The following is a 6,335-nucleotide window of genomic DNA, read 5'->3' on the forward strand; positions in this document are numbered from 1 at the left end:
CAAAAACATAATAGAACACAACATGTCTAACAAATTGTTAATTCCTCTTCTAAATTGCCAAAGTTCTTCCTCCCTTCTCATTAATGACGGTCTTGCAGTGAAAGGCCTCTGGTGAATGAACTCCTCCCCCTGGTGGATTATCTGTGTATTGCATGTATCTTATTGTATACATCAGGTATTTCAAGAAAAAAATATCACACTGATCATGCAGAGGGCTTCAAAACTCATGGATCAAATATGATACGTTCGGCATTACAGGGTTAAAACTACCAGAGTATTGTGCTAATATGGTATGAAAATGTATTCATAATCCTAATAGTTTTTTCCCCTCAGAATTTTTGGTTTTTACATGCGTCTTAAAGTTGAACATGAGCCCTTTTAAAAAAAATTGTCACTGTAGTCTATAGCTTTAATTGAAAGAATTCCAGAGCTTAGTTTGCAAACGTGCTCAAACAGGGTGTCATTTATGTCAGAAACAGACGGCTTTAGTAGACACTTAGATCCAAGCCCCATACAGACACGAGTGTGCAATTACATAATGATTTGAAACAGGTTTAATGAGTCTCCGAGTATCCGGCGTTGCCAGCTGGCTGCTTCGTTCTCCTTCAAATAACTAATGCATGTAGTGATTTACTGCTTGGCTCATGAGCTGAAGAGTTACTTGATGTTTTGAGATTTCTACATACGAAGATGAAAAGGGTATGATGAAAGTGTTTGATCATTCTGGTGTTTTTTTTTTTCTTTCTATTTGTTCAATTAGACTAGTGGTTCTCCACACTGTAAAAAATAATATGGATAAGAGGTGAGTCCACAGTAGAGTAAATATCTGGTGCAGTTACTGAAAACAAGTAAAAGTGACTAAGCAGGTGCAATGAACCAAATGTTTCCTGAGTCTGTTTGAATATGTTGCATGTGACAGATTGTATCCCTGGTGTCTACAGACAGTACACTGCAGAACAGGCCTGTACCTCCACTCATGACTTTACTAATGAATGTAAATGAATGCCAAGTGTCAGTTATCGAACACCAAACTACTTATCATTTGTACCCGATGCTGTGCAGGTCATTTCAGCCCAATGTTAAACTCCAGACTCCAGGCACTGAACTGTGAGGGCCTGATTTACTAAAGGGTTACACGTGAAAAATGTGCACAAACTTGACTGTGTAATCAAAAACATGTTGAAGTTTATCTACTAACAGAAGGTTGTGTCTCTCATTTAGTGTGTTTGATTTGATGAATATGTAAAATGGGCATTTCTGCGAGTATGCGCAAAATTCTTGGGAGTAGATGCAAATACTTATTACCTCCGCCAAGGAGGTTATGTTTTTGCCGGCGTTGGTTTGTCTGTCTGTTTGTCTGTCTGTCCGTGTGCAAGATAACTAAAAAGTTATGGACAGATTTGGATGAAAATTTCAGGAAATGTTGATACTGGCACAAGGAACAAATGATTACATTTTGGTGGCGATCGGGGGGGCACTGATCTGCCTTGGCGGAGGTCTGCGCTCTCCAAGTGCTTTTCTAGTTTAGTGAATGTGATTGACCAAACCTGAAACTGGTTGCGGTGGCTGATTTTGCATCTATATTTATCTGGTCTTAAAGGCAGGTTTGACCTGGAACAGCTTCACTATAAACTGGCTGAGGAGGCGGGGCTTAGGCCCGACCAAAGGCAACGCACAGAACCGATCTGTTCTGATCAGATCAACATTTATGGAATGACAGAAGAAAAAACTAGAAAAGCACTCAGAGACCGCAGACCTTTGCCAAGGCAGATCAATGTAATCATTTGTTCCTTGTGCCGGTATCAACATTTCCTGGAAATTTCATCAAAATCCCCTTCTCCCCCCAAGGGGATGATTTGGGTCCAGTCACAGGAGGAGTCATCAATACCTTCTGTGACTGAACTCCTCCTACGGTTTATTTAACGTCTGGATCATTCCAGTCACTGTTCCCATTAGTGCTGGTGTATCCCAGAGCAATTTATACAACAGACTTTCTCCATGACGACAACCGGTAGCACACGCAAAATCCTCAATCAAATAGGGCGGTCTCCAAGACTTTGATCTGGTGTCATTTGTGCAGGAAACCTTAAGCCACTTTTACACAGATCCCATAAAAAAGGTCAGATGTTGATCAAACCTTTTTTCCTTCATTGTCTGATTTCCACAAAAGAGGAACAAAGGTGAGACAGGCTGGACTTTTACACAGCGGACCTGCGTTCACCAATCAAAGGGGCGGGGCCACAGCACAGTGGATAGTGGGACGTTGAACTTGAACTGAAAAATCCTGAGCATAGCGGTGTTGCTAACCTCTCTCACTGTTCCACAGATGTTAGCATAGATAGAGTCCTCCGCCCCAAGTGCCAACAGCTGGTGGATGTGGGTGTGTCCCCAGTTCCACATCTGTCTGTACATTTACTCTACACCGTCCATGCCCCCCCCCCCCCCCCCCCCCCCGTGTGTCATCCAAATGTCCCACCTTGGTTGGAACCAGAGGTGTTCCTTTTCCATAGCGTTGCTGAATCCTGGTTCTACCTTTCTCAGGGCTCAGTTCCTACCTCCAGAGGAGTTCCAGAGGTGGAACCAAAGGATCAACCATTTCATTTACACAGACGGCGGAACAGAATAAAGGTGGAATATTCCAGAATAGAAGGAATGTGGAAAAGGGGCTTTAGCTGATCACCTGTGACAAGCAAATCAATAGCACGTGCATTTTTTTAGCAAGAGCTAGCAAATTTGCGCCTGTTATTTGCGATCTTAGTAAATCAGACCCTTAGACTCAACTCTCAAATGAGGGCTATCGTCATATGTTAGCTATTGTTTCCTTGCCACTGCTGGAGTTCTGTCCAGTCTTTTTCTGACTTACAGAATACTGCACATGTCCAACCTCCTCAAACCTTTATTTTTTCCTCGGTATCTGTCGTTAGTAGTCTTCAGTAACAGGCTGAGGGGATGGAAAACAAATACATCTACCTATTCATCAAAGTGTCCTTGGCTTATGTGCTCATGGATTGTTTTTTTTGTTGTTTTTTTTAATGTTTTAGTCCAAGTGGCTTCTGCTGCTACATGTTTTCTGATAAAATACTGTGTGCTATCATGCTCATTAATGTGTGATATGTGGGGGGGGGGGGCTTTGTGTATGAACTTTGTACTGTAAAACCCCTTTTACACCTGGTTTGAGTCTGATTGGAAAAATTTCCATTTCAGTGTTTTATATTCTTTTGCTTCTTCTTTTCCATCACATCACTCTGCAAACTGTGCAATAGAAGCAAAGAGCGATCTCCACTTCAGAAATATCCTCAAATAAACTAAATCAGAGCAGATTTCCTCTAAGTTTTTTTCTGTGCTGAGAATGTTTGACATACTATTGCAGGGAATTATGGTTCTAATGTTTACAAGTGAATGTTCTGATGGCTGTGAATGCTCGTCGATGTTTTTGTTTAGTATGTGTAGGCTTCTGCTGTTGGTTCACTGTTGTGTATTCTGTCCAATAAAAACATGTGTCAGGAAACTGTTTCTGTTTGTTTTAAGACAACAGGCTCAACTCCTGGTAGAGTTTCATACTGTTGATTTTTAATTCAACATAATCAAACAGTTTTATGTTAAAAATACTCAACAGATGTTTTCTTCATCCCAGTTATGTGCAACATAAAAAGCATATATGTTTAATATTTGCCTTTTGCCTTTGGAAGATCACATTTATAAATAAAGTGCTACTCGTTTTTAGTTTGTTTTTTTAAATACAATATAATATAACCAAGATATGTACGGAAGAGCATTAGTGCCACTGGAAAAAACACAAAATTAAGGTCCAATATATATATATTTTTTTACAATTATTCTGAGAAAAAAAGTCTGAATTTTGACTTTTTTCTCAGAATTCTGACAATAACAATGAAAAAATTAAAACAATCAGAATTCTGAGAAAAAAGTCAGAATTCTGACTTTTTTCTCATAAAAATAATAATAGAAATATATATATATATTTGATCTTAATCAAATTTTTTTTCCAGTGGCCCTAATCCTCTTCTGTAAGATATGAGAGGAAAAAAGTTAATAAAAAAAATAATTACTCATCATTTTTCTTTTAATAAAAACTGAAAACAGGTCCCACAGACCCAAACACCATACAAGGGTTCATGATAACATGTTTGTAATACCAGGTGATTTCATGTATAGAATGTGTTTGAACCACTAGAATGTCATTAATTCTCCCAATAAACCTAATTAGTAAACCAATAAACCAATTAATTCTCTCCTTAACAAACAACTACCCCTGTCTTGATAAATGAATTATCTATAATAAGGCTCAAAACTGTTTCTACACACAAATGAGACAACGGAACTCATGTCATAAGTGAATGGAAAGTAATGGTGTTCAAATCACAATGTTGACATAAAACTAGTTTCAGAATGTGAAGGTTTTAACTGCAGCGTTGTCCATCCAATCACATCAGATTCTGTCTGTTTTTGTTGTATAATGTCTATAAATATTGAGAGTTAAATTGTTAAGTCATACTTTTAGAGTGAATAATTCTTGACTTATATTAATGTATTAATATATAATGAAACTACAGAACAGACTTGTTGCTGATCTGTGGTCCTCTAGGTTCCAAATATTCAGAGCATAGAAGTGGAAGCTGCGTCTAAAGGTTTAATTTGAGCTCTAAGAACAGAAAGTAGACTGTTCCAGACGACCACGTTCATGACAGAGAAGCTGATCACATTTGGGTTCTTCTCTGAAACTGGTCCTAAAAACAGGACATGGGGCCAAACATTCAAACCAGATGCAGACTAATGTTCTGAACCAGGTTTGGAAGCACTTTGGGTCTATTTGAAAAATAAATACTTACTGAGATAAAAGAGAAACTATTTTTCAGATAAAACACATTTTATATTATTTTACATTATACTTAATAATGAAATCTTTATGTAACATGGTCAAAAGGACACAAAAATTATGCGCTACAATTTTTTGGAATATCTCTTTATTCCATCACAGGTGCATTTTGGGAATTGAAGTAGATATTCAAGGCACAGTGTTTCACAAAAATGACCACTGTTGTAAAAATCACTTGCGATTTATGTGTTTAAATGTTCAGGTTCTGTATGTAACACCAGTGGACACGATGAGTTCCACACCAAACCTGGAATGAGACTGATGAAAAACCCACATGTGTGGATTAGAAAAACCACTAGGATGGACACATTGAACACAGTGTCTTTAGAAGACCATTTACAGACATGTTTTCACATCTAATGCACTGACACCTAGCGAGATTTAATGTCCATATTTGGGTCCTATTTTTGGACCCAATATTTGATTATAAATTCATTAACTATGGGATGGCTCAGAGCAAGAGGATAATTTTTTTTGCATTTCTCTGAGGTCATCATTAGGTCCATCCTGAGGGGAAATATGTCTACATTTACCTTTTATTATTGGGTCTAAAAAGATGGAAAAGTGACAGATACTAAAATAAACCCAGTTTCATAGAAGAACCCTGATATATTTTAACTTTAACCCTTTCATTGCATGAATTAGGAAAAAAAGTATCTTGATTTTTTAAAAATTGGTTTTATTTCTCAAAATTAGGCAAAAGTTGAAATGCATTTTGAATTTTATTTATTTATTTATTTATTTTAAGGTTTTATTAAGAAGATATTTAACTCATTGAGATCCAGGAAAGTACAAGTTTGGCCTGTTCTTTAATTAAATAACTGCCAATATTGGAAACACTATGATGCAACAGTTTTTCAGATGTTTTTTTTTTTTTTTTACTTTTATGGAATATCCTTTGCAGTGGGCAGTTGCTTTTTTTTTTTTTTTTTTTTTTACCCGTGGGATGAATTTGTGACATGCAAAAATTACACTGAAGATATTAACAATCAGGGGTGTTCATGTCTTTTTAGTTCAGGTTCCACATACAGACCAATCTGATCCAAAGTGGGTCAGAACCAGTCAAATACTATCATAATAGCCTATGAATAATGACAACTCTACATTTTTCTCTTTTGTTTTAATGTAAAAATTTAAATTCCATAAAACTATTGATATTTACAAACTATCCTTTCACACAAAATGTTAATAACCTGAACAAATATAAACAAGTCAGTGCAATTTTAACAATATTCTGCCTTTTTTAAAATGTTTTATGATGATCTGTAAATTGTAATGTACTTGTGTAAATGATAAATTAAGGCATAATATGGTTAAAATTGCACTTATTTTTCTTAATAAATTTCAGGCTGTTCATGTTATTCACATTTTTAAGGATACTTTGTAGATATAAACACTTTCATAATATAATTTTACCTTTTTCACTGTTATTATTTTC

The 6,335-nt window shown here is 36.4% G+C and overlaps 1 long non-coding RNA gene across 1 annotated transcript; it reads right to left on the reverse strand.

The window, feature by feature from the left end:
* Positions 1 to 1,529: 1,529 nt before the first annotated feature.
* Positions 1,530 to 5,934, reverse strand: LOC115418079 (uncharacterized). Its single transcript, XR_003935252.1, has 3 exons — positions 5,923 to 5,934; positions 3,543 to 3,544; positions 1,530 to 1,729 (listed from the first exon to the last, which is right to left on the reverse strand). It is a non-coding gene; the product is annotated as an uncharacterized LOC115418079 (long non-coding RNA).
* Between the last annotated feature and the right edge of the window lie 401 nt (positions 5,935 to 6,335).

Source organism: Sphaeramia orbicularis, chromosome 4 (genome assembly GCF_902148855.1).
Source record: "Sphaeramia orbicularis chromosome 4, fSphaOr1.1, whole genome shotgun sequence".
Classification (NCBI taxonomy): domain Eukaryota; kingdom Metazoa; phylum Chordata; class Actinopteri; order Kurtiformes; family Apogonidae; genus Sphaeramia; species Sphaeramia orbicularis.